General features: G+C 43.5%; 1 protein-coding gene across 3 annotated transcripts in view; it reads left to right on the plus strand.

The window, feature by feature from the left end:
• The window catches only part of KIF3B (kinesin family member 3B), a 58,101-nt gene that overhangs the window by 5,609 nt on the left and 25,791 nt on the right, over positions 1–26,701 (plus strand). The window contains exon 2 of one of the 3 annotated variants that reach the window (XM_065522979.1): positions 17,390–17,511. The exons of the other annotated variants lie outside the window; for them this stretch is intronic. The gene's annotated coding sequence lies outside the window, so the exon portion shown is untranslated. The remainder of the gene's footprint in view (positions 1–17,389; positions 17,512–26,701) is intronic. 3 annotated transcript variants of the gene reach the window in all.

The following is a 26,701-nucleotide window of genomic DNA, read 5'->3' on the forward strand; positions in this document are numbered from 1 at the left end:
AGTTTGAGACCAGCCTGAACAACATGGTGAAACCCCTTCTCTACTAAAAATACAAAAATTAGCTGGGCATGGTTGTGCACACCTGTAATCCCAGCTACTCAGGAGGCTGACGCAGGAGAATTGCTTGAACCCGGGAGGTGATGGTTGCAGTGAACTGAGATCATACCACTGCACTCCAGCCTGGGCGACAGAGCGAGACTCTGTCTTAAAAAAAAAAAAAAAAAAAAATTCTGTAGATGGCTAGGCATGGTGACTCACACCTGTAATCTCAGCACTTTGGGAGGCTGAGGCATGTGGACCACCTGAGATCAGGAGTTCAAGACCAGCCTGACCAGCATGGCGAAACCCCATCTCTACTAAAAATACAAAAATTGTCAGGTGTGGTGGTGCTTGCCTGTAGTCCCAGCTACTTTGGAGGCTGAGGCGGGAGAATCACTTGAAGCCGGGAAGCAGAGGTTGCAGTGAACTGAGATTGTACCACTTCACTCCAGCCTGGGTGACAGAGTGAGACTCCATCTCAAAAAACAGAAATTTGTAGAGACGGTCATACTATATTGTCCAGGCATCTTGGCCGCAAGTGATCCACTCACCTTGGCCTCTCAAAGTGCTGGGTTACAGGCATGAGCCGCTAATTTTTTTAGAAAACCTGGTCTCATTCTGTTGCCCAGGCTGGAGTGCAGTGGTACAGTCATAGCTCATTGTAACCTCCAACTCCTGGGCTCAAGCGAGCCTCCCGCCTCAGCCATCCAAGTAGCTGAGACTACAGGTGCATGCCACTACACCCAGCTAATAAAAAAAAGAGAGACAGGGTCTTGCTATGTTGCAGGCTAGTCTCAAACTCCTGGCTTCAAGCAGTCTTCCTGCCTCGACCTCCCAAAGTGCTGGGATTACAGACATGAGCCACTGTACCTGGCCACCACTGCTGTTTGTATAACTTTGCAGTTTAGAATGCTTTTTCCTGTGCATTCTCATTTACTAATTGTCAATTGAGATTATGTGGACTACATATTATCCCCAGTTTACAGATGAAGACGTTGTGGTGTGGTCACTTGTTTTTGTCAGTAATATTAAACATTTTCTAGGTGCTGAGTTAGGGAGATCCTTGCTGCTCAAAGTGTGTTCTCTGTGACAGACGTACTGTGTCCCCAGAACCTTGTCAGAAATGCAGAACCTAGGCTGGGTGCAGTGGCTCACGCTTGTAATCCCAGCACTTTGGGAAGCCAAGGCAGGAGGATCACTGGAGGCCAGGAGGCCGAGACCAACCTGGGCAAAATAGTGAGACCTCATCTGTAGTTTTAACAAAAGAAGAAGGAAACAACAACAGGGCCTAGATCTAATAAATCAGAGCCTGCCTTTTACCAAGATCCCGGATGTTTCCTGTGCACGTTAAAGTCTGAGATGCTCTCATCTAGGTAATCAGTAGCAAACTAAGACTTACCAATGATAATGACAATGAAAGTAGTAGTCGTAGCTAAGATACATTAGCAAAGCAGTGTTGTAAGCACTTAACACATGTTGTTTCATTTAGATTTAGACCTCAGAGCAATCCTGTAACACAGGTTTCCAGAAGAGGAAAGTAGAAGCTCAGAAAAGTTCAGTAACTTCCCCACATCTGCTGACTCCAGGTCTGTTGTTCTTTCTACCATGCGCATGTTCATCTGTTTTTCAGGTGGGCAGTGACCACATCGTAGCTGTCTTGTCAAGGCCTTTCTCTTCCATACCTACGTAACTCATTTTAAATGATGACCCCCCCCCAAAAAAAAAGTGACTTCAAAGAATGTTTGAGGAAATAAAGAATGTTTGAGGAAATAAAGAATGTTTGAGGAAATCAAGGGAAAAACTTCTGAGCTAGATGGGTGTCGGTTACTTGGCTGATGAAGCCGCAAACAGATATCTCGTTTGGTAAGATAAGCTGCCTCTCACGCTTCTCAGTGATCTAACTTCAGGGCCAGGACTGCTGAAGCAGGTAGGAACTGTGAGCTTGTATTCTGAGTCATTTAGCTCTAAACTGTTTCTTGATTCTGGTGATAAATATCTACACTGGGTGAGAAGATAGTGGATAAAGTCCCATATAACACCCGCTGACTAATTGTTAAAAGATTCCATCTCACTGTGCCTCAGTTTTCTCTCTCTGCCCTGTGGGCTCATTATTTTCCTTTCAACACCTCCTATCTTTCTAGACTCTCAGAAAGATTTATTGGTCAAGGACTATGCCATTATAGGAAATTTTGACCTGAAAGGATGGTGGGAACTGGGTAAAGGCAGGATTCTGCTACTTGCTGTGTGACTTAGAGCAAGTGACTCAACCTCTCTAGGTCTCTCTTGTGTAAAAAAAAAAAATGTGTGTATATATATGTATATATCTGTAAAATAAAGACATAGGACGGTTCTCCCCAAAGCCCTTCCAGCCCCGCCCACAAGACTGAACCTTGAGTTGGGTGATATTTTGTTTTTTCTTGGTGACTTCACACTGGGCTTTCTCCCAGAGCTTTCGGGTGTGGCTTTTAGAGTGTATTTCTTGGCAGAGAGCATTACAATCAGCTCATCTTATCAGCATCACACATCTGCACAGCAGCTTGGGATGTTCATGTTTAAGGTTCAGTTAATCATGGTGACACATTGTGTCATCTCACTTCGTCACACTGATTGCGGACATTGAGCTCTTCACACAGGAAGATCTATCTTTAGCATGCTGATTTATTTAACTCATAATTTGCATTAGAGAGTGAACCAGTGATAATCATGGTGGGTGTGGCTTTTATTTTTAAAGTTTTTGGCAAGACATTTGCAGCACTTGCATTTTGTCATGCTTGAATATAGTCTATAAATGGAAATGGGCTCAAGTGAAATAGAAATTGCCATAGATTATTGGGAGCTTGGGACTTAACCACTCTAGAGTCCTTCATGTCACCTTCAGCAGTGCTTTCAGGAAGGGCTTGCTTGGCCTTTTGTTGTGTGACATAAATTAAACAGAAACTAAAAGCTCATAGCACAATCTCTAGCAGCTTAGCAGACTGTAGTAATCATTATAACACATTTCAGAACATAAGCAAAAAATCTAGCTGGCAAATCATAAAAGATTCCATCTAGGTAAGATAAAATATCAGTTCAAGTTACCTAAAGATAACCACAAGAAGATAGTCTTTGGTGGAAGTAGTTACTGGTTTTGCAAGATCTGCAATAATAAGTTAGACTCTAGCCTAAGAAATATATGTGTTGTTTTTCCTTGTTTAGTTCTTCAGCTGTCAGCCTTTTTTAAAAATGTAATTTTTTCCCGATTACAAAAATAATAAATTTCCATTGAGGAAAAAATGAGGAAAATACTGAACAGATTAAATAAGACTGACTTTAAGATCCACCACCCAGAAATAGCTACTGTTAACATTTTACTGTCCATATACAAATGTATTCCTAAATACATTTTATCTCATGGGCTTGCAGTTCTTACCTGTTTCCTCCGTTGTTGTTATTTAGGCTATTTTCAATGTTTAAACGTTATGAGTAATGCTTCAGAGAACATCTTAATGATGATTATTTTGTGCAAACCTTTGTCTGCATTACTGATGGTTTCTTTAAGCTTTAATGTTAAAATTGTAAATTACAAAGGCAACCCCCTGAAAGAATGCTTTTAACATGGCAGTGTTCACCTAAAGCTGCAAAGGCAGACATAATTACAGTTCGGTTGGGGAATATACCCAAGGTGATGATACCCTAACTCAGGTTTTGCTTACTTGACTACTTGCAGATATATTTTTAGAAAGTTGTATTCAAAGTGTATTTCCCATTTTCCATTTGGAAACGTTCACTTAACATTATGTCATAACCATTTTTCCATATTTTTGTACTTAGTTATTTAAATTTTTATTTTATTTTGGTAGAAACAGGGTCTCACTGTGTTGCTCAGGCTGGTCTCAAACTCCTAGGCTCAAGCAGTCCTCCTGCCTTGGCCTCCCAAAGTGCTCAGATTACAAGTGTGAGCCACCAGGACCAATCTATTTTTTTGTTATTTATTTATTTTTGAGATAGGGTGTCACTCTGTTGCCCAGGCTGGAGTGCTGTGGCATGATCATAGCTCATTGTAACCTCCAACTCTTGGGCTCAAGTGGTCCTTCCACCTCAGCCTTCTTGTTTTTGTTTTTTTTTTTTTGAGACGGAGTCTTGCTCTGTCGCCCAGGCTGGAGTGCAGTGGCAGGATCTCAGCTCACTGCAAGCTCCTCCTCCTGGGTTCACGCCATTCTCCTGCCTCAGCCTCCAGAGTAGCTGGGACTACAGGCGCCCGCCACCTCGCCCGGCTAGTTTTGTATTTTTTAGTAGAGACGGGGTTTCACCGTGTTAGCCAGGATGGTCTCGATCTCCTGACCTCGTGATCCGCCCTTCTCGGCCTCCCAAAGTGCTGGGATTACAGGCTTGAGCCACCGCGCCGGGCCTACCACCTCAGCCTTCTAAGCAGCCAGGACCACAGGTGCGTGCCACCACTTGTGGCTAATTTTTAAATTTTTCTTGGAGGTAGAATCTCACTATGTTGCTCAGGCTGGTCTCGAACTCCTGGCCTTAAGCGATGCTCCTGCCTCAGCCTCCCGAAGTGCTGAGACTACAAGTGTGAGCCACTACACCTTGCTATGTTTTTGTGTTTAGTAGTTATTACTATACGTTAGTAGTTTACTAGTAACTACTACACTTTCCCAGGCATTGGACATTGAAGTTGTTTCCACCTTTTTATAATCACATATAATGTGTTACACAGAATATCTCCTTCTCTCTCAGCCTCATAAGAGAACAATTCTAAATAAGTGGTTTGTGAAAAGTTTGAACTTTAAAAAATTCTAACAGAGAACTGTACATTTCCCTTCTTAGAATCCTCTAAAAGTATTTTTTTTTTTTTTTTTGAGATGGAGTCTCACTCTCTTGCCTAGGCTGGAGTGCAGTAGCACAGTCTCAGCTCACTGCAATCTCCACCTCCTGGGTTCAAGCGATTCTCCTGCCTCAGCCTCCTGAGTAGCTGGGATTACAGGTGCACACTACCACGCCCAGCTAATTTTGGTATTTTTAGTAGAGACAGGGTTTCACCATGTTGGTCAGGCTGGTCTTGAACCCCTGACCTTGAGATCCGCCTGTCTTGGCCTCCCAAAGCGCTGGGATTACAGGCTTTAGCCACGGCGCCAGGCCTAAAAGTATCTTTTTAAAAACAGCTTTAGCTGGGTGTGGTGGCTCATTCCTGTAATCCCAGCGCTTTGGGAGGCCTAAGTGGGAAGATTGCTTGAGGCCAGAAGTTTGAGACCAGCCTGGACAACATAGCGAGACCCCATCTATACAAAACATATAAAAATATACCCAGGTGCAGTGGCTTGCACCTGTACTCCCAACTACTCGGGAAGCTGAGGCGAGTTCAAGCCCAGGAGTTCAAGGCTACAGTGAACCATGATTGTGCCACTGCATTCCAGCCTGGGTGACACAGTGAATGAGTTCCTGTCTCCAAACAAAAAAACCTTTATTTAGATATATTTTACATATCATGAAGTATTTTTTTAATGTAATAGTTTTTCTCACCTTCTTTTGTGTCTTCTTTTTATCCATTTTTTCTTTCTGATGAAGAATTCCCTACAAGTAGGACCCAGAACGTAGGCCTTTGTCATTTCAACCCTTCATTATCTGAATAGGCTGTTGCATATCATTATAACATTGGACAATGAGCCAAGACAGTTCTGATGGACTTTTGAAAAGGGATTTTTCAAAAAGCATTTAACTCATCATATTAGTAAAATAAATCCTATGATTTATGGGAAATTCTGCTGGATCAACTTTGAAACTGTTTACTGTAAAGGTAGCATGCGTAGGCATGAATCTTGATAAAACAAGATTCTGATTCAGGGGATCTGAGTGGGTCCTTATATTCTGCAGAGCTGAACCAGGTGGAGTAGGAGGAGAGTTAGGGTGACACGCAAACACAACATCCTAAATTATGTTGAATGCAGTGGTGAGAGCTATTCTCTTTAAAACTCTCTTGGTTCTTCTGTGTCAAGAAGAATACTGTATTTGTTTGGTACTAGTCTGTTTTTTTTTTTTTTTTTGAAATGGAGTCTCACTCAGTCGCCCAGGCTGGAGTGCAGTGGCACAATCTCGGCTCACTGCAACCTCTGCCTCCTGGCATCAAGCAGTTCTTTACCTCAGCCTCCTGAGTAGCTGGGATTACAGGCCCCTGCCACCATGCCTGGCTAATTTTTGTATTTTTAGTAAAGACAGGGTTTCACCATCTTGGCCATGCTGATCTTAAACACCTGACCTCATGATCCACCTGCCTTGGCCTCCCAAAGGGCGGGGATTACAGGCGGGAGCTACCATGCCCGGCCACTAGTCTGTTTCTTAACAGTTGTTAAGTTCCCTTTCAAACCAATGGTGATCAAGCCTCAGGCCTCAGATAAGCTACAATATTTAGCTAGAATTTAGTAACATTGTTGTCTGTTCTTATATTTATTTTCAGTTACTTTCTATTCATAACAAGTGATACTGATTTTCCATTCATGGTAGTTATATAAAGTTTCTTTTTAAAATAAGTTTGTGTTAATAGAAGTAGATTTAAAGAAAAAACGGTAAGTAAATAATAGTGCAGTTGATGATAGACATGGCGAAAATTGTGAAGGAACAATCTGATTACTGACATTTAGGACATGCTGATGTGGAAAAAGGCCATGGACTTTGGAGCCAGGTGGACCTGGTTTCAGCTTGCTTTACCACTTATTAACTCAGTGTACCACTTTACTTCCCTGTCTAAGTCTCTGTTTTTTCCTCCTGCAAATTGGGTCAAGGTAGAGTTACCACTTGTGGGCCAGACGCTTGCTGCCTGTCTTCATCTAGTCCTTACACTGCCCCAGGCAGCAGGTGTTAGTGATATTCCCATTTTACAGATGAGGACATCAGCTCCGAGGGGTAAGAAACTTTCACAGAGCCTCAGAACTAGGAATGATAGGCTGGGCACCATGGCTCCCAGCACTTTAGGAGGCCGAGGCAAGTAGAACACCTGAGGTCAGGAGTTCGAGACCAGCCTGGCCAACATAGTGAAACCCACTCTCTACTGGAAATACAAAAGTTAGCCGTGCGTGGTGGTGGGCACCTGTAATCCCAGCTGCTTGGGAAGCTGAGGCAGGAGAATCGCTTGAACTCGGGAAGTGGAAGTTGCAGTGAGCCGAGATCGCGTTACTACACTGCAGCCTGGGTGACAGCAAGACTCCATCTCAAAAACAAACAAAACTAGGAATGATAGAGCTGGGTTTCAGTCCCAGGTGTGTCTGAATCTCTTTTTGGCTATTCAGGCTACCTCTGCCTGTTAAATACAGGTTTTGCTATGGCCCTCTGCCCATAGGATTATTCACAATAGCCAAGAGGTAGAAGCAGCCCAAATGTCCATTAATGGATAAATGGATAAAGAATATGTGGTACAGGCCAGGTGCGATGGCTCACGCTTGTAATCCCAGCACTTCAGGAGGCCAAGGCGGAAGGATTGCTTGAGCCCAGGAGTTCCAGACCAGCCTGGGCAATATAGTGAGACCTTGTTTCTATAACAAATAATAATAATAAAAAATTAGCTGAGTATGGTGGCACGTACCTGTAGTCTTAGCTACTCAAAAGGCTGAGGTGGGAGGATTGCTTGAGCTTAGGAGTTCAAGGATGCAATGAGCTGTGATTGCGCCACTGCACTCCAGTCTGGGTGTCAGAGCGAGACTGTGTCTCAAATAAATAAATAAATTAATTAATTAAAATAAATATGTATATGGTACATACATAGAATGGAATATTATTCAGCCTTAAAAAGAAGGCAGTTCTGACACATGCTTTAGTATTGATGAACCTTGAGGGCATTGTGCTAAGTGAAATAAGCCAGTCACAAAAGGACAAATACTGTTATGATTCCACTTATCCGAGGTAGCTAGAGTAGACAAAATCATGGAAACGTGGTTACCAGGTGCTGAGGAGAGGGGGAAATGAGGAATTGTTCAATGGTTGTAAAGTTTCAGTTTTGCAAGATGAAAAAGTTCTAGAAATATGTTATACAACAATGTGAATATAGTTAACACTACTGAACTATATACACTTAAAATGATTAAAAGGGTAAATTTTATATTATATGGGGTTTTTTACGGTAATTTAAAAAAAATTTAAATGATAAGCCGTTGGTTAGAGGGTGATTTTTTTTTCATTTGGAAAATCCCAATTATACATAAAACTAGAATAATGCAATGAATCATGAACCCATTACCCGCCTCCAGCAGTTCTCAGCAGTTGGCAATCCTATTTTACCTATAACCTTCCATGCACCCTACCCCTGAAAAAGATCCCGGACAGCATATAACTTTGTCTGAAAATATTCTTGTTTATCTCTAGAGGATAAGAACTTTGTTTTTAAAATAATAACATTTTTACACATAAATAACAATAATTTCTTACATTGTCTCATATCCAGTGTTCCAATTTCCTTGATTGTCTTATACTTTTTTTTTTTTTTGGAGATAGAGTCTTGCTCTGTCACCCAGGCTGGAGTACAGTGGCATGATCTAGGCCCACTGCAATCTCCGCCTCCCGGGTTCAAGCAGTTGTCTTACCAAAGCCTCCCTAGTAGCTGGGATTACAGACATGCATGCACCACACCCAGCTAATTTTTGTATTTTTAGTAGAGACAGGATTTCATCATGTTGGACAGGCGGGTCTTGAACTCCTGACCTCAAGTGATCCGCCGTCCTTGGCCTTCCAAAGTGCTGGGATTACAGGCATGAGCCACTACGCCCGGCGTCATTTTTTTTTTTCTTGAGACAAGGTCTCACTGTATCACCTAGGCTTGAGTGCAGTGGTGCAATCAGAGCTCACTACTGCCTCAAACTCCCAGGCGGCTCAAGCAAACTCCTGGGCTCAAGCAATCCTCCCAACTTAGCCTCCTGAGTAGCTGGGGCTACAGGCATACACCACCACACCCGGCTAATTTAAAAAATTTTTTTTGTAGAGACAGGGTCTTGCCATCTTGCGCAAGCTGGTCTTGAACTCCTAGGCTCAAGTGATCCTCCCGCCTTGGCCTCCCAAAGTGCTGGGGTTATGGGTGGTGAACCACCTAGCTTGGTCCTTGTACATTTCTTAACAGTTGGTTTGTTTGAATCAAGATCAAAAAAGGATCTGGACGTGGTGGCTCACCATGGTGGCTGGTATTACATGGTGGACCTGTAATACCAGCACTTTGGGAGTCCTAAGTAGGAGAATCACATAAAACCACAAGTTTGAGACCAGCCTGTGCAACAAAGCAGGACTCCCCTCTCTGCAAACTATTTTAAAAATTAGTCCAGGCATGGTGGCTCATGCCTGTAATCCCAGCACTTTGGGAGGCTGAGGCAGGTGGATCACTTGAGGTCAGGAGTTTGAGACCAGCCTGGCCAAAACAGTGAAACCCCGTCTCTACTAAAAATTAAAAAAAAAAAAAAAAAAAAAAAATTAGTCGGGTGCAGTGGCGCACACCTGTAGTCCCACCTGCTCTGGAGGCTGAGGTGAGACAATTGCTTGAGTGAGGAGTTCGAGGTTGCAGTAAGCTGAGATTCTGCCACTGCACTCCAGCCTGGGCAACAGAGCAAGACGTTGACTCTTAAAAAAACAACAGAATGTGAAGACCTTGACTCTTAAAAAACAATAGATTGTATACAACAGTCCTACCTCTGGGAGTGGATCCTACCAACTACTCCCACTTATCTAAAGGTATATATGTTCAGTATAGCTACTGGAGTACTGTTTGCAGTAGCAAATGACCAGAAACAATCAGAAGGTCCCTCAGTAATGGACTGATTGATCAAAGCCTTTTTTGGCTGGGTGCAGTGACTCACGACTGTAATCCCAGCACTTTGGGAGGCCAAAGCGGGTGGAATACCTGAGGTCAGGAGTTCAAGACCAGCCTGGCCAACATGGCAAAACCCTCTCTCTACAAAAGATAAAAAATTAACTGGATGTGGTGGGGTGTGCTTATAGTCCCAGCTACTTGGGAGTCTGAGGTGGGAAGATTGCTTGAGCTCAGGAGGTCGAGGTTGCAGTGAGCTTTAATTGTGCCACTGTACTGCTACCGGGGCAACAGAGACTCTGTCTCAAAATGAATGAATGAATGAAAGGAAGGATGTAAGACAGAAAAGAAAGGAAAAAGAAGCAGCTGGGCATGGTGTCTGATGCTTGTAATCCCATACTTTGGGAGGCTGAGAGATGGAAGGATCACTTGAGCCAGGAGTTTAAGACCAGCCTGGGCAATGTAGTAAGACTTTTGTCTCTACAAAAAAATAAAAACAAAATTAGCCAGGTTTGGTGGCATGTACCTGTAGTTCCAGCTACTGAGGAGGTTGAGGCTGGGGTGAGCCGACATCATGCCACTGCACTCCAGCCTGGAGTGCAGAGCAAGAGTCTATCTCAAAAAGACAAGCAAAGAAAACAATACAAAATGAGTTAAGGCGAGTTCTCCAAGATTTATCTAGGAAGGAGTACAATGGTGTATAGTATACTGCTACTTGAGTTAAAAAGGTTTAAAAAAAAAGATGAAGATGAAGGAGCAATGCAGATATGTTAGGAAGGTTTACATGTTCACTGTATACTCTGTACAGCTTGAATTGCTTTAATCTGTTCATAGACATACACATGTATATATGCATATATATATCAGGTGTTTTAAAAATATATGGGTTTATATATGGTTTTTAAAATAAGACAAATCTGGTTTTGAATCCTGACTCTTCCACTTAATTATTGTGTAACCTTGGGCAAATTAATTTCCCTGAGTCTCTGATCCTTATTCTTTAAATGAGGCTAATGCCTGCCTTCCTCCTAAGGTGATTTTGAGGATTAAAAGAGGACTACACATTAAGCTCTTGGTATACTGTGAGTTGTGACTATTGAATTCAATAAAACCCAAGAACCGCATTGATTCTGAATGGTAGGTGTTGTCCAATAGACTTGAATATATTTTTTTGAATGTATTTTATGAATGTTTTACAACTGAATGCCAAAAGAGTTTCTTTTCCTTTTTCCCTACCTAAGTAAATGCTTTGTTTGCCTATTTGTGTCATCAAATGACAGAGAGTACATGGCACCCATTTGAATTCAGGGCAGGCATTTATTGTTCTTATTACTTGACTGTGACCTTTTTAGGTTTCTTTCCAGAGAACTAGTGTGTCTTCTTTAGACATTTAAGCTGAAATCAAAGTTCTGGACTTTTCTCCAAAGAAAACATTGCATTTTGCTCCCCCAACCTTAATTATAAAAATCAAAATACGTGGCCGGGCGCGGTGGCTCAAGCTTGTAATCCCAGCACTTTGGGAGGCCGAGACGGGCGGATCATGAGGTCAGCAGATCGAGACCATCCTGGCTAACACAGTGAAACCCCGTCTCTACTAAAAAATACAAAAAACTAGCCGGGCGAGGTGGCAGGCGCCTGTAGTCCCAGCTACTTGGGAGGCTGAGGCAGGAGAATGGCGTAAACCCGGGAGGCGGAGCTTGCAGTGAGCTGAGATCTGACCATTGCACTCCAGTCCGGCGACAGCGCGAGACTCCGTCTCAAAAAAAAAAAAAAAATCAAAATACGTGCACCCATCAAAAAATACAAAGAAAGCAAAACAATAACCTGCAGGCTCACCACCCTAGAGGTCAATATTGCCTGCATTTCCTATCTATTAGTACTTTTCAATGTTAAAAGCTAAGCGTTTGACATTCATTGGTTTAATCCTTTAGAACAGTTCTTTAAGGGAGATGTTGTTATTAACCATACTTTGTGGAAGAAGAAACTATGACTTAGTAAGTTTCTTGAGATTTTATAGCTAGTAAATGGCAGAGCAGAAATTCAAAGCCAGACCTGTTGAACACCGTAGCTGATGCTTTTAACAATGTCTTTATGCTGTGTTCCCCAAATCTGCTTCTGCACATGTGCATGTACACATAAACATTAACTATATCATAGTAATTCTGTTCAGTAGCCTTTTTCTTCACTCAACAATGTGTCTTGAATATTGCCCATATCTAAATACCTAGAGGTTTGTTGCCATTTTTAATGACTTCATAGTTTCCCATTGTAGAGATGTGTCATCATCTAACCACTCCTTTATTGATGAGCATTTAAGTGCTTAGAGATGGTGTTGTGACAAACACAAATGTGTATTACATCGTTGCACATGTATTTAGTTGTATTTACTTACTCAATTATGTCTTTAAAATAATTCCAAGAAATGGAATTGCTGTTTCAAGGGAGTATTCACATTTAGAGTTTTGGTGTTGATTGCCTGACTGCCCTCAAGTGTGTTGTGCCAATTTGAGATGCTGTGGCTCTTATATGTTCTCTCTGTAAGGGACATTTTGAAACTTTTTAGACAGTTCACACAACTATTTGGCTTACAAAAAAGGTGACCCCCGCTTTTTTTTTTTTTTTTTTTTTTTTTGAGACAGAGTTTCACTCTGTCGCCCAGGCTGTAGTGCAGTGGCGCAGTCTCCGCTCACTGCCAGCTCTGCCTCCCGGGTTCACGCCATTCTCCTGCCTCAGCCTCCTGAGTAGCTGGGACTATAGGCACCCGCCACTATGCCCAGCTAATTTTTTTTGTATTTTTAGTAGAGACGGGGTTTCACTGTGTTAACCAGGATGGTCTGGATCTCCTGACCTCATAATCCACCCACCTCGCCTCCCGAAGTGCTGGGATTACAGGCGTGAGCCACTGCGCCCGGCCGACCTTATGTTTATAAATAATGCCTGTAATAACAACATAATATATTTTATTGGTTTCTTATTTGACATCTTTGCTCTAAATGCTTTTTAGAGCTGACACTACGTGACTTGCTACATTTACATAAGAAAGTTAAAAATTCCAGTGCTATGGACCTAATAGAAACTGGTTTACAAAGCTTCATCCTAAATTTGGGATAAGCAGGTCCCAAATTTAGATCCCTTAGTAGGTCCCCTCATTTATCAATTAAAACATTTTTATTATCTTTTTTTTTTTTTTTTAATTGAGATGGAATCTCGCACTGTCCCTTGGGCTGGAGTGCAGTGGCATGATATCAGCTCACTGCAACCTCCGCCTCCCGGGTTCAAGCGATTCTTTTGCCTCAGCCTCTCGAGTAGCTGAGACTACAGCTGCCTGCCACCACACCTGGCTAATTTTTGTACTTTTAGTAGAGACGGGGTTTCACCATGTTGGCCAGGATGGTCTCAATCTCTTGACCTTGTGATCCACCCGCCTCGGCCTCCCAAAGTGTTGAGATTATATGTGTGAGCCACCATACCCGGCCCATTTTTATTATCTTATATTCGTGGTGGTCAGCACAAATGGATAGATAAAATGGGAAAAATGAGTAACCCCTGTATATTTAATTTCACAAAAGCCTTTCCCTTTCTCTCTTTCCCTTTATTTTATTTTATTTTTTGACTAAGTAATATATTTACATGATTCAAAACTCAAGAGGTATTAAAGGGTATACACACTTTGGGAGGCTAAGGTGGACGGATCACCTGAGGCCGGGAGTTCGAGACCAGCCTTGCCATGGCAAAACCCCATCTGTACTGAAAATACAAAAATTAGCTGGGTGTGGTGGTGGGTGCCTGCCATCCCAGCTACTCGGGAGGCTGAGGCACAGGAATCATTTGAACAGGAGGCAGAGGTTGCAGTAAGCCAAGATTGCACCACAGCACTCCAGTCTGGGTGACAGAGTGAAACTCGGTCTGAAGAACAACAACAGAAAAAAGGGTATATAATGAAAAGTTTCTCTTCTACTTTTGGCCCTCATCCACCCGGCTCTTTTAGGGAAAGCCACTGTTGTTATCTGGCAGTTGTTATATGGTTCTTGTGAATTCTTTCAGATATTTTTTATGCACATATAAGCAAATGTAGAGCCATTTCCTCAATATGTATAAAATATCTTTTTAAAAGTTCTGCAGGACAGTGGTGTTATTTTTCAACCCAAGATGGATAATCTTGTTTTAAAAAGTGTGTAACTCCCGTTGTGAAACTGGCCATCATAGGAACCAGAAACCTAGAATTGGACTTGCTTTCCTGATGTGATTCAGGGATTGCAAACATGGGGTCCTGATACTTCAAAAACAATTAGAAATAATTGTAAAAGGGAGTAGTGTTGATGGTGATGAAGTGGATATAGAGTAAAAACAGCTGCTTCCCCAGAGAGACGCCTGTCCAGGGAATTGGTTTAGGCTACTTAGCAGGGAGTCGCTTTTATCTTCTTGCTTGAGTGTTGCAGTGCTTTTCTGATTGCTCATGTGATCTTTGGCTTGGGCTGCATTTCAGACACTCTGAGTATTTGAACCCTGGGCCAGGCAGTTGGCAGGTGGTTGCCTGATCTGATCTTACAGGACATTGCTTTGGAATGCATTGATTTGAGGTGCATTAGTATGCACTCTGTGTGCCCACAGGTTGCACCTCCTTGCAGGGTTGTTCCTGGGGAATTGCCAAACCTCTATTTTTTCCCATTTGGAGATACCATATGCTCATTAAAGAGAATTTGGAAAACACAGAAATGTTGAAAGAGCAGGGGAAATCACCAGTACTATTACCCAGGGTTGACCACTATTGATGTTTTTACGTGTCTTTATGTTTATATAATTGTGACTGCATGCAGTAATTCAATTTTGTAAACTGCTTTTTCATTTATAATAAGCACTTTCTATGTTATTACAGAGCTTCAGCAAATGGCATTTAAAAAGATAGGCTAGTGTGTCAGGCCTTTCTTAGTCAAATCATACATACGTGAATTTGGTCATAGAGATGTCTACAAGAGCCAGCCAGGAAGTATAAGTGAGCAAAGCATGCTAGATGTGAAACAGGAGAGAGTAGGGTTGGGGAGGATTCCTATTGCTGCCACTTGGGGTTCAGGTCAAGGGCTGTCAGATATTCCCATGTTTCCAGAGAAGTGGAAATTTTTTTTTTTTTTTTTTTTTTTTTAAATATGAAATTGTTAGGCTGGGTGTGGTGGCTCACGCCTGTAATCCCAGCACTTTGGAAGGCTGAGGCGGGCAGATCACCTGAGGTCAGGAGTTTGAGACCAGCCTGACCAACATGGAGAAATCCCATCTCTACTTAAAAAAATACAAAATTAGCTGGGCAAGGTGGCGCATCCCTGCAATCCCAGCTACTTGGGAGGCTAAGGCGGGAGACTCACTTGAACCTGGGAGGCGGAGGTTGTGGTGAGCCAAGATCATGTCATTGCATTCCAGCCTGGGGCAGCAAGAGTGAAACTCCCTAAAAAAAAAAAAATTGTTGTTTTTTTGAATTAAAAAAAAAAAGAGTTCAGGCCTGGTGCAATGTCACACCAGTAATCCCAGCACTTTGGAAGTCCAGGGTGGGTGGGTCACTTGAGGCTGGGAGTTCGAGACCAGCCTGGCTAACATGGCAAAAGCCCAGCTCTATAACAAATACAGCAGTTAGTTATGCATGGTGGCGTGAGCCTGTAATCCCAGCTACTCAAGAGGCTGAGGCAGAAAATTGCCCGGGAGGCGGAGGTTGCAATGAGCTGTGATTGTGCCACTGCACTCCAGCCTGGGTGACAGAGTGAGACTCTATCTCAAAAAACAGACAAAACAAAAATTCAGGGAATAATGTAAGAAATAGAATCAACAAAGTAAGAGAAATGTTAACATTTTCTCTTATAAGCTTGAAAGCTTCCTCTGTTTTTGTTTTTTTAAGAGAAAGGATAAAATATTACAGATAAAGTTGAAATATCCTTCCTATCTCTACTCCCATTACTTCCCATTGCCCAGTTTGGGCAGCCACTATCATAAATTATTATATATCCTTCTATTTCTTCTCTTCTCCCCTCCCTTCCCCTCCCCTCCCCTCCCCTCCCCTCCCCTCCCCTCCCCTCCCCTCCCCTCCCCTCCCTTCCCCTCCCCTCCCTTCCCCTCCCCTCCCCTCCCTTCCCCTCCCCTCCCCTCCCCTCCCCTCCCCTTCCTTCCCCTCCCCTCCCCTCCCCTTTCTTCAGAGACATGGGCTCGCTCTGGAGTGCAGTGGTACAATCATGACTCACTGTAACCTCCACCTCCTGGGCTCAAGTGATCCTTCCAGTCTTCTGGAGTAGCTATAGGTAGTAGGCCACCATGCTGGGCTAATTTTCATTTTTGGTAGAAATAGGGTCTTGCTCTGTTGCCCTGGGTGGTCTCAAACTTCTGAACTCAAGTGATCCTACTACCTCAGCCTACCAAAGTGCTGCAATTACAGAGGTGTGAGCCACTGTACCCATCCTATCCCACTTTTTAATACTTATACATACATAAATGCAAATCCATGAGCACCATATTGTTTTGTAAGTTCCTAATCATAACTGTCACTCTGCAGCTTTGTTTCTCACTCAAGCCTATTTATTTATCCATATTAAATATGTAACCCTAATTCAGAGGTTGACAAACACTTCCTGTAAAAGGGCAGGTAGTAAATATTTTAGTATTATAGTCCATATTGTCTGTCTTGCAACTACTCAACTCTGTTCACCTCTGTAGTTAATGCAGCAGTAGATAATATGTAAACTAAGGGACATTGCTGTTCTAATATAACTTTGTTTACAAAACCAGGATCTGGGTCAGATTCATATCATGGGCCGTAATTTGCTGATTTCTGCTCTAATTTATTCCTTATATCTTAAAACTACTGAATGGTATATATGTGTGTGTGTGTGTGTGTGTATATATATATATACACACACATATATATTGTTATTATTATTATTTTTTTGAGACAGAGTCTCACTCTGTCACCCAGGCTGGAGCGCAGTGGCACGATCTCAGCTCACTTGCAACCTCCAACTCCTGGGTTCAAGTGATTTTTGTGCCTCAGCTTCCTGAGTAGCTGGGATTACAGACGCATCCCACCACGCCCGGCTAATTTTTGTATTTTTTAGTAGAGATGGAGTTTCGCCATGTTGGCCAGGGTGGTTCAAACTCCTGACCTCAGATGATCCTCCCGCCACAGCCTCCCAAAGTGCTGGGATTACAAGCGTGAGCCACCACACCAACCATATTGTTTATGATATGAATATACCATATTTTATTATTCAATTCCCCTATAAATGGATGTCTAGGTTGTTTCTAGATTTTTTTGCTTGCTTTTTGGGACAGGGTCTTCCTCTGTGACTCAGGCTGGAATGCAGTGGTGTGATCCTGACTCACTGCAGTCTTAACCTCGTGGGCTTGAGCAATCCTCCTGCCTCAGCCTCCCAAGTAGCTGGGACTATAGGCATGTGTCATCATGCCTGGCTAATTTTTAAAGATGGGGTCTCCTTCTGTTCCCAGGCTGGTCTCCAACTCCAGGGCTAAGGCGATCCTCCTGCCTTGGCCTCCCAAAGTACTGGGGTTATAGGTGAGAGCCCCCACACTTGATCTGTTTTGTTTTGTTTACAGATAGTGTCTCCCTCTGTTACCCAGGCTGGAGTGCAGTAGTGCTATTATAGCTCACTACAACCTCCAACTCCTGGACTCAAGGTATCCTCCTGCCTCAGCCTCCCAAGAAGCTGGGACTACAGGTATGTTCTACCACACCCAGCTATATTTTTTAAATTAAAAAAAATTTTTTTGAGACAGTCTTGTTCTGTCGCCCAGGCTGGAGTGCAGTGGCGCAATCTCGGCTCACTGCAAGCTCCGCCTCCCGGGTTCACGCCATTCTCCTGCCTCAGCCTCCTGAGTAGCTGGGACTACAGACGCCCACCACCATGCCTGGCTAATTTTTTTTGTACTTTTTTAGTAGAGACGGGATTTCACCGTGTTAGCCAGGATGGTCTCCATCTCCTGACCATGTGATCTGCCCGCCTCGGCCTCCCAAAGTGCTGGGATTACAGGTGTGAGCCACTGCACCCAGCCAATTTTTAAAATTTTTTTTAGAGATGGTCTCACTGTGTTCCCCAGGCTGGTCTTGAACTCCTGGCCACAAGGTATCCTCCCACCTCGGCCTCGCAAAGTGCTGGGATTACAGGTGTGAGCCACCACACCCAGCCTGTTTCTAGTTTTTCTACTGTGATAACCATGCTGCAGGAAGCAATCTTGTCTATGTTTTCTTGTGCACATATACAAAGCTTTTTACTAGGATATACATATATAGAGAAGTGGAATTGCTGAGGATTTTGTTGTTGTTGTTTATTTTTACTTTTGGAAACAGGGCAAGACCTAGCACCAGGCTGGAGTGCAGTGGTGCAGTCATGGCTCACTGTAGCCTTGACTTGGGCTTACGTGATCCTGTTACCTCACCCTCTCGAATAGCTACGACCACAGGCAAGTGGCACCATGCCCAGCTAGTTTTTAAATTTTTGGTGGAGATGGAGGTCTCCCTATATTGCCGAGGCTTCATGTTCTTTTTTTTTTTTTTTTTTTTTGACAGAGTCTCACTGTCACCCAGGCTGGAGTGCAGTAGTGCAATCTCGGCTCACTGCAGCCTCCACCTCCTGGGTTCAAGCAATTCTCCCGCCTCAGCCTCCCAAGTAGCTGGGACTATAGGCACATGCCACCACACCCAGCTAATTTTGGTATTTTTAGTAGAGACGGGGTCTCAGACTCCTGACCTCGGGTGATACGCCCGCCTTGGCCTCCCAAAGTGCTGAGATTACAGGTGTGAGCCACTGCGCCCAGCCCATGTTTTATTTATTTATTTATTTATTTTTGAGACATAGTTTTGCTCTTGTCACCTAGGCCGGAGTACAATGGCGCAATCTCAGCTCACTACAACCCCCGCCTCTGGGTTCAAGCGATTTTCCTGCCTCAGCCTCCCGAGTAGCTGGGATTACAGACACCCGCCACCGTGCTTATCTAATTTTTGTATTTTTATTAGAGACGGGATTTTACCATGTTGGACAGGCTGGTCTCGAACTCCTGACCTCAGGTGATCCACCTGCCTCAGCCTCCCAAAGTGCTGAGATTACAGATGTGAGCCACCACGCCCCGCCTATGTTGTTTTAAATACCAGGTGGGCCAAATAAAATGTTTCAGATAGAATGTAACCAGTTTGTGACCTCTCTCTTAGGCTTTCCATAGGAAGCCAGTAGTTACTGAGAATCCAATTCATACCTAGTTCTAGACTTTGAGGTGAGACTCTGTGACTGCTAGCAGGGTGAGGATGCATGAATCTAAAAACAAAAGAATTGGAAAACGGTCTGGAAGAGTGTGGCTGCTGTGACAAATGTGCATTTGATTTCCTCAGCAGATAAAAGAGATGAGGTTGGGGAATGACTCAATATTTCATGTTCAATAACCATTCAAACAGTGGGTGTTAACATTGAATGACAAGTTCTAGCAGAAAAGGTCTTCAGGATGAAGGTGATGAGCTGCTGATCTGTGCTTCCTTCTTTCCTGGCAATTCTGTGAGTTCCTTTAAAGATTTATCACTCTGTAATTAGACCCACTGGAAGAATAACAAAGGTAATAAAGAAAGAGTATCAGGGCATCCTTCCAAGAAAACTCTCTCCTTTGAGGAAGACCCAGAATAAGATTTTAAGCCTTGGTGGCAGGAAATTAACTTAGTCCATTTTCCTGAAAGAGTGTGTCAATAATACATGACTAGTTCAGTCTAGCTGGGTGAGTTCAGAAAAGAAATGGTGTTCTGTGTTCAGAGTTGAGGAGATTTAATTAAGGGGACTCATGCTTTGGGAATTCCTTCCTTTTTGAAGATTTTTAAGATTAATGTAGGTCATTATCATGCCTTTGTTTCTATCATTTTGGAGAGCTCAAAAAATACACGGAGCTATTACAAAGCAGCTGAACCTCAAGGTCAGCTTGCTGCAGGCTTACTTTCTTCTTTTCTTTCACAGGCTTGGAACCCCATTGTTTTGACAGGTAAAAGTTGGACAGCTCCGCCTTCTCAGAAGTCTTGTAATGCAGAAGAATCAGTCCTCTGCACTGACCTGTCTCCCTGTCCTGCTCTGCCATTCAGTTTCTCTTACTCTTTCAGGTCTAGGATCTTGTCTGGCAGGCTCATGCACTGCAACAGAGGTCTTCCCAGAGGATTATCAGGGGCTAGGATTTTCCCTTTGCACCTAGATCAGCTTTGGCAGGCCTCTGTTGAAATGGAGGGAGAGACAGGCCGTAGCTCAGGAACCATTCCCCTGAAATGAAAAGATGCAGGAAACTGGGCATTCTAACATCTGTCTCTTTCTTCCCATCTGGCAAAATTCTAATAGCATCTAGAAGAAGCTTGTCCAACTGTGGCCCAGGGTGGCTTTGAATGTGGCCCAACACAAATTCGTAAACTTTGTTTAAACATTATGAGATGTTTTTGCAATTTTTTGTTTAACTCATTAACTATCTTGTGTTAGTGTATTTTATGTGTGGCTCAAGACAATTCTTCTTCCAGTGTGGCCCAGGGAAGCTAAAAGATTGGATACCCCTGATCTAGAAGATAACTAATACATTCCTGAAGGGCTTCCTTTTGTATAGTTTTCTTTACATGGCTTGAGATTTAGTTCTTATTGAACATCATTTAGGTATTTAGATCTCAATTTAATCTGAATTTGTTTTAGGATGATTGTTGCAAATTGAACAATAGAAATGTTATTTTAGAGTGAGCGCTGTGGCTCACGCCTGTAATCCCAGCACTTTGGGAGGCTGAGTGGGGTGGATCGCCTGAGGCCAGGAGTTCGAGACCAGCCTGGCCATCATGGTGAAACCCCATCTCTACTAAAAATGCAAAAATTAGCTGGATGTGGTGGCGGGTGCTTGTGATCCCAGCTACTTGGGAGGCTGAGGCAGGAGAATTGCTTGAACACGGGAGGCAGAGGTTGCAGTGGGCTGAGATCACACCACTGACTGCAGCCTGGGTGACAGAGCGAGACTCTGTTAAAAAAAAAAAAGTTATTTTAGGCTGGGTGCAGTGGCTTACATCTGTAATCCCAGCACTTTGGGAGTCCAGGGCGGGGGGATCACCTGAGGTCAGGAGTTTGAGACCAGACTGGCCAACATGGTAAAACCACATCCCTACTAAAAATACAAAAATTAGCCATGCATGGTGGCGGGCGCTTGTAATCCCAGCTACTCGTGAGACTGAGGCGGGAGAATTGCTTGAACCCGGGAGGCAGAGGCTGCAGTAAGCCAAGATTGCGCCCTTGCACTCCAGCCTGGGTCACAAGAGCAAAACTCAGTCTCAAAAAAAAGAAAAATAGAAAAAGAAATGTTTTTCTAGTGATGTTTAATGAATAAAATTAGGCCTCATTCTTAATCTCTGGAGTGACCCCCTGACAAGGGTTTTGGATGAACCTGTATTGTTATTTTAATCTAGCTTTATATTGGTTTACAAAGTACTTCCACCCTTATAAGCACCTCTTAGTCTCATAATCATCCATAAAAAAGAAGAATTGCACCTATTTTTTCAGATTTTACAGAAAATGGGTTCAGAGAGGTTAAGAGGTCTTCTGTTTCTTCATTCTAGACGACAATGTTTTATTACATGTAACGACTAGAAGAAATATGAAAAGCAACTTTTTGTGTTTCCACTTGCTTAGCAGCAGAACAGTCTATGAAGATCAGTGGGGAAATATGTTGATGCTGTCTATTTATTAAGCTACAGCATTTATGCCCAAATGGCCCATCACTGCTTCACCTTCTCCCACCATGGGAGAATGGCCGGAAATAGGTCATTCTCACAACTAAAAAGAATGCTGTCATTGTTCTGCATATTTTTTAAAAATTGCAATTGCATATATCCTTTGATTCAGCAATTCCACTTCTAGGAATTGATGCTTACAGATATACTTTCCCACACATGAATGATTGTGTGTCCTAGGTTTTTCACAGCAGAATATCAGAAACAGCTGAAGTGCATCTGCAACAGTGACATAAATTAAGGTGTATGCATACAGTAGAGTATTATGCTGCTGTTGCAAAGAATAAAGCAGCTCTGTATTTACCCAGGGAATGAACTCCAAGGACACGGTTTATTATCGTATATAATATGTTTGTGTAAAAAGGGAGGGGATAAGTGTGTATTAATACATATTTGCTTATTATGTATCAGCGATTAAAAATCTAATAACCCTTGTCTGTGGGCAGCAGAACAGGATGGCTAGAGAACAGGTCACAGAGAGAGAGAGACCTGTCACTGAAGGGCCTTTTGGTAAAAAACAAAACAGCCAGGCATGGCCTGTAATCCCAGCACTTTGGAAGGCTGAGGTGGGTGGATCACCGGAGGTCAGGAGTCAGAGACTAACCTGGCCAACATGGGGAAACCCTGTCTCTACTAAAAAAGAAACTACAAAAATTAGCTGGGTATGGTGGTGGGTTCCTGTAGTCCTAGCTACTCAGGAGGCTGAACCTGGGGAATTGCGTGAACCCATGAGGTGGAGGTTGCAGTGAGCCGAGATAGCACCACTGCACTCCAGCCTAGGCGACAGAGCAAGACTCCGTCTCCAAAAAAAATGGGGTGGGGGGCGGGGGGAGGTGTTAACATTTTATAAAGTAAAAACAAAAACAGAGAGAGTTTCATTTGGTGCTGGAAAACTCAGGGAGCAGAAGAAAGGATTAAATGGGTCCTTTGGGTGGGGGTAGGTAGTAAGCAGGTCAGAGTACTTTACCGGTATATACGAAGACCCCAAACTCCTATAAATCTCAGTGCAGGAATTTTTAATTTTTCTTTTTAAAGGACAGTCTCACTTTGTCACCCAGCTGAAGTGCAGTGGTGTGATGGCAGCTCACTGCAGCCTTGACCCCCTCAGGCTCAAGTGATCTCCTCCCACCTCGGCCTCCCACGTAGCTGGGACTATAGGTGCACACCACCACACCTGACTAAGTGCAGGGATTTTTAAAAATATGTAATTCATGCTTTGTTTTGTTTTTTTAAACAGAGTGCCACCATGCCCGGCTAAATTTTTGTATTTTTTTTTTAGTACAGATGGGGTTTCACCATGTTGGCCAGGCTGGTCTCGAACTCCTGCTCAGGTGATCCATCCTCCTTGGCTTCCCAAAGTACTGGGATTACAGGTGTGAGCCACCATACCTGGCTCCATTTTCTTATTTGCATTCTAATTCTATTAAATTTATTGATTGATTTTGTATTTTTAGTAGACCGTGGTGGCAGGTGCCTGTAATCCTAACTACTCGGGAGGCTGAGGCAGGAGAATTGCTTGAATCCAGGGGGCGGAGGTTGCAGTGAGCCGAGATCACACCATTGCACTCCAACCTGGTCAATAAGAGCAAGACTCCATCTCAAAAAAAAAGGAAGTTATTGCCGGGTACGGTGGCTCACGCCTGTAATCCCAGCTCTTTGGGAGGCCGAGGCAGACCAATCATGAGGTCAGGAGATGGAGACCATCCTGGCCAACATGGTGAAACTCCATCTCTACTAAATATGCAAAAAAGATTAGCTGGGCATGGTGGCGTGTGCCTGTAATCCCAGCTACTCGGGAGGCTGAGGCAGGAGAATCGCTTGAACCAGGGAGTTGGAGGTTGCAGTGAGCCAAGATCACATCACTGCACTCCAGCCTGGCAACAGAGCAAGATTCTGTCTCAAAAAAAAAAAAAAAAATTGTTGATTGAATGAGTGATTTTTATGTAATGCATTATACCACATCCTTATTTATTTGCACACATTTTACACAAGCCAGTTTTTATTGATGATTGTGGGATTGAAACGTATTTTTAGCACAAGCTAGGAAATTCAAACACTACAAATGAGTATGCTGTGAAAAGTTTTTCCTTTTTTTTTTTTTGTTTTTGAGACGGAGTCTTGCTGTGTTGCCAGGCTGGAGTGCAGTGGCGCGATCTCGGCTCACTGCAACCTCCACCTCCCAGATTCAAGCAATTCTCCTGCCTCAGCCTCCTGAGTAGCTGGGACTACAGGTATGCGCCACCATGCCCAGCTAATTTTTGTGTGTTTTGTAGAGACGGGATTTCACCATGTTGGCCCAGATGGTCTTGATCTCTTGACCTTGTGATCCACCTGCCTCAGCCTCCGAAAGTGCTGGGATTACAGGCGTGAGCCACCACGCCTAGCCTTTCCTCTCTCTTCGAGCTTCTGAGTCTCCTAGGCCCACAGTTCCCCTGCTAAGTCTGCTACTGTTACTACCTTTAGAAGTATATTTCTAACAATATTGTATTCATATCAAGCGTATAACATGCATATATCCCCCCTTTTCTTATGTAATGTTTGTTTTTTAAATAGAGTTTATTTTTAGAGCAGTTTCAGGTTCACAGCAAAATTAAGCAGAAGGTACACAGATTTCCCACATACATCTGTCTCCACACATGCAAAGCCTCCCCCATTATGGACATCTCCTACCAGAGTGGTACGTTTGTCATAAGTAACAGACTTACATTGACACATCATCACCCAAAGTGCATAATTTACATTAAGATTCATTCTTGGTGTTATAGCTTCCATTTTTCACACTATGTAAACTATACAGTACACACTATCACCTACTGTTTTTCACTTAACAACATATCTTGGTATAGGATTACATTTAGATTACCACTTTCTTTTTCATAACTGCATAGGATTCCACTATACTGAATATATTTAATTTAATCAGTCTCCTCTTGATGGGAACCGAGGTTGCTCACAATCTATTGCTACCACAATAATATCCTTGTATATATATCATTGTTTAAGATCTGTATCTCTAGGATAAACTCTTAGCAGTACAATTGCTAGGTCAAAAAGTATATGCATTTTAAATGTTGATAGATAGTTCCAAATTGCTCTACCCAGAGGTTGTAGTATTTCAACAGGTTATAGTAGTTCAAGAGGATATAAGACTTTTTTTGATTTAAGAAAAGATTTCATTCTGTAGTGTAGGCTGGCGTGCAGTGACATGATCATAGCTCACTGCAGCCTTGAACTCTGGGCTCAAGCAATCCTGCCTCAGCCTCCTAAGTAGCGAGGACTATAGGCACACATCACCACCCCGGCTAATTTTTATTTTTTTTAATTTTTTTAAATTTAATTTTTTTTTTTTTTGAGACGGAGTCTCGCTCTGTTGCCCAGGCTGGAGTGCCGTGGCCGGATCTCAGCTCACTGCAAGCTCCGCCTCCCGGGTTTACGCCATTCTCCTGCCCCAGCCTCTCGAGTAGCTGGTACTACAGGTGCCCGCCACCTCGCCTGGCTAGTTTTTTGTATTTTTTTTTTAGTAGAGACGGGGTTTCACCGTATTAGCCAGGATGGTCTCGATCTCCTGACCTCGTGATCCGCCCGTCTCGGCCTCCCAAAGTGCTGGGATTACAGGCTTGAGCCACCGCGCCAGGCCTAATTTTTATTTTTGTATTTTTATTTCACTTTATTTATTTTGAAACAGAGTCTTGCTCTGTTGTCCAGGCCAGAGTACAGTGGCATAGTCTTGGCTGTCTGCAACTTCCGCCTCCCAGGCTCAAGCGATTCTCATGCCACAGCCGCCTCAGTAGCTGGGATTATAGGCACTCGCCACCACGCCCAGCTAATTTTTGTATTTTTCGTAGAGACAGGGTTTTGCCATGTTGGCCAGGCTGGTCTCAAACTCTTGACCACAAGGGATCCATCCACCTCATTCTCCCAATGTGCTGGAATTACAGGTGTGAGCCACCGAGGCTGGTCATTATTTTTATTTTACTTTTTTTTTTTTGAGACGGAGTCTTGCTTTGTCACCTAGGCTGGAGAGCAGTGGCATGATCTCGGCTCACTACAAGCTCCGCCTCCTGGGTTCAGGCCATTCTCCTACCTCAGCCTCCCGAGTGGCTGGGACTACAGGCACCTGCCACCATGCCTGGCTAATTTTTTGTTTATTTAGTAGAGATGGGGTTTCACCGTGTTAGCCAGGATGGTCTCGATCTCCTGACCTCGTAACCCACCCACCTCGGCCTCCCAAAGTTCTGGGATTACAGGGGTGAGCCACCACGCCCAGCCACTTATTTTACTTTATTATTTACTTATTTATTTACTTATTTATTTATTTATTTATTTATTTATTTATTTATTTTGAGATGGAGTCTCGCTCTGTCGCCCAGGCTGGAGTGCAGTGGCCAGATCTCAGCTCACTGCAAGCTCCGCCTCCTGGGTTTACGCCATTCTCCTGCCTCAGCCTCCTGAGTAGCTGGGACTACAGGCACCCGCCACCTCGCCTGGCTAGTTTTTTGTATTTTTTAGTAGAGACGGGGTTTCACCGTGTTAGCCAGGATGGTCTCGATCTCCTGACCTCGTGATCCGCCCGTCTCGGCCTCCCAAAGTGCTGGGATTACAGGCTTGAGCCACCGCGCCCGGCCTACTTTATTTTTAAGATAGAGTCTCACTCTGTCATCCAGACTGAAGTGCAGTGGTGTGATCGCAGCTTACTGTACCCTCAACCTCCTCAGCTCAAGCAGTCCTCCCATCTCAGCTTCCCAAGTAGCTAAGACTAGAGACATGGGCCACCATGCCTAGCTAATTGTTTTTTTGTTTTGTTTCGTTTTGTTTTGGAGAGATGGGGGCTCACTATGTTGCCCAGGGCTGGTCTCAAACACCTGTACTCAAGTGATCCTCTGGCTTCAGCCTCCCAAAATGCTGGGATTACAGATGTGAACCACTGTGTACAGCCTAATTTAAAAATTTTTTGGAGACAGGGTCTTGCTGTGTTACCCAGGCTGGCCTGAAACTCCTGGTCTCAAGGAATTTGCCTGCCTCAGCCTCCCAGAGTGAGACCCAGACTTAAAAGATTTCCAGCTGCCTCAGCCTATAGCATAAGATCAAATATTGATTGAGAGGAGGATGGGCTCACCGACAATACTGGTGGA

The sequence above is a fragment of the Macaca fascicularis genome, chromosome 10 (genome assembly GCF_037993035.2).
Source record: "Macaca fascicularis isolate 582-1 chromosome 10, T2T-MFA8v1.1".
In the NCBI taxonomy this organism is placed as follows: Eukaryota; Metazoa; Chordata; class Mammalia; order Primates; family Cercopithecidae; genus Macaca; species Macaca fascicularis.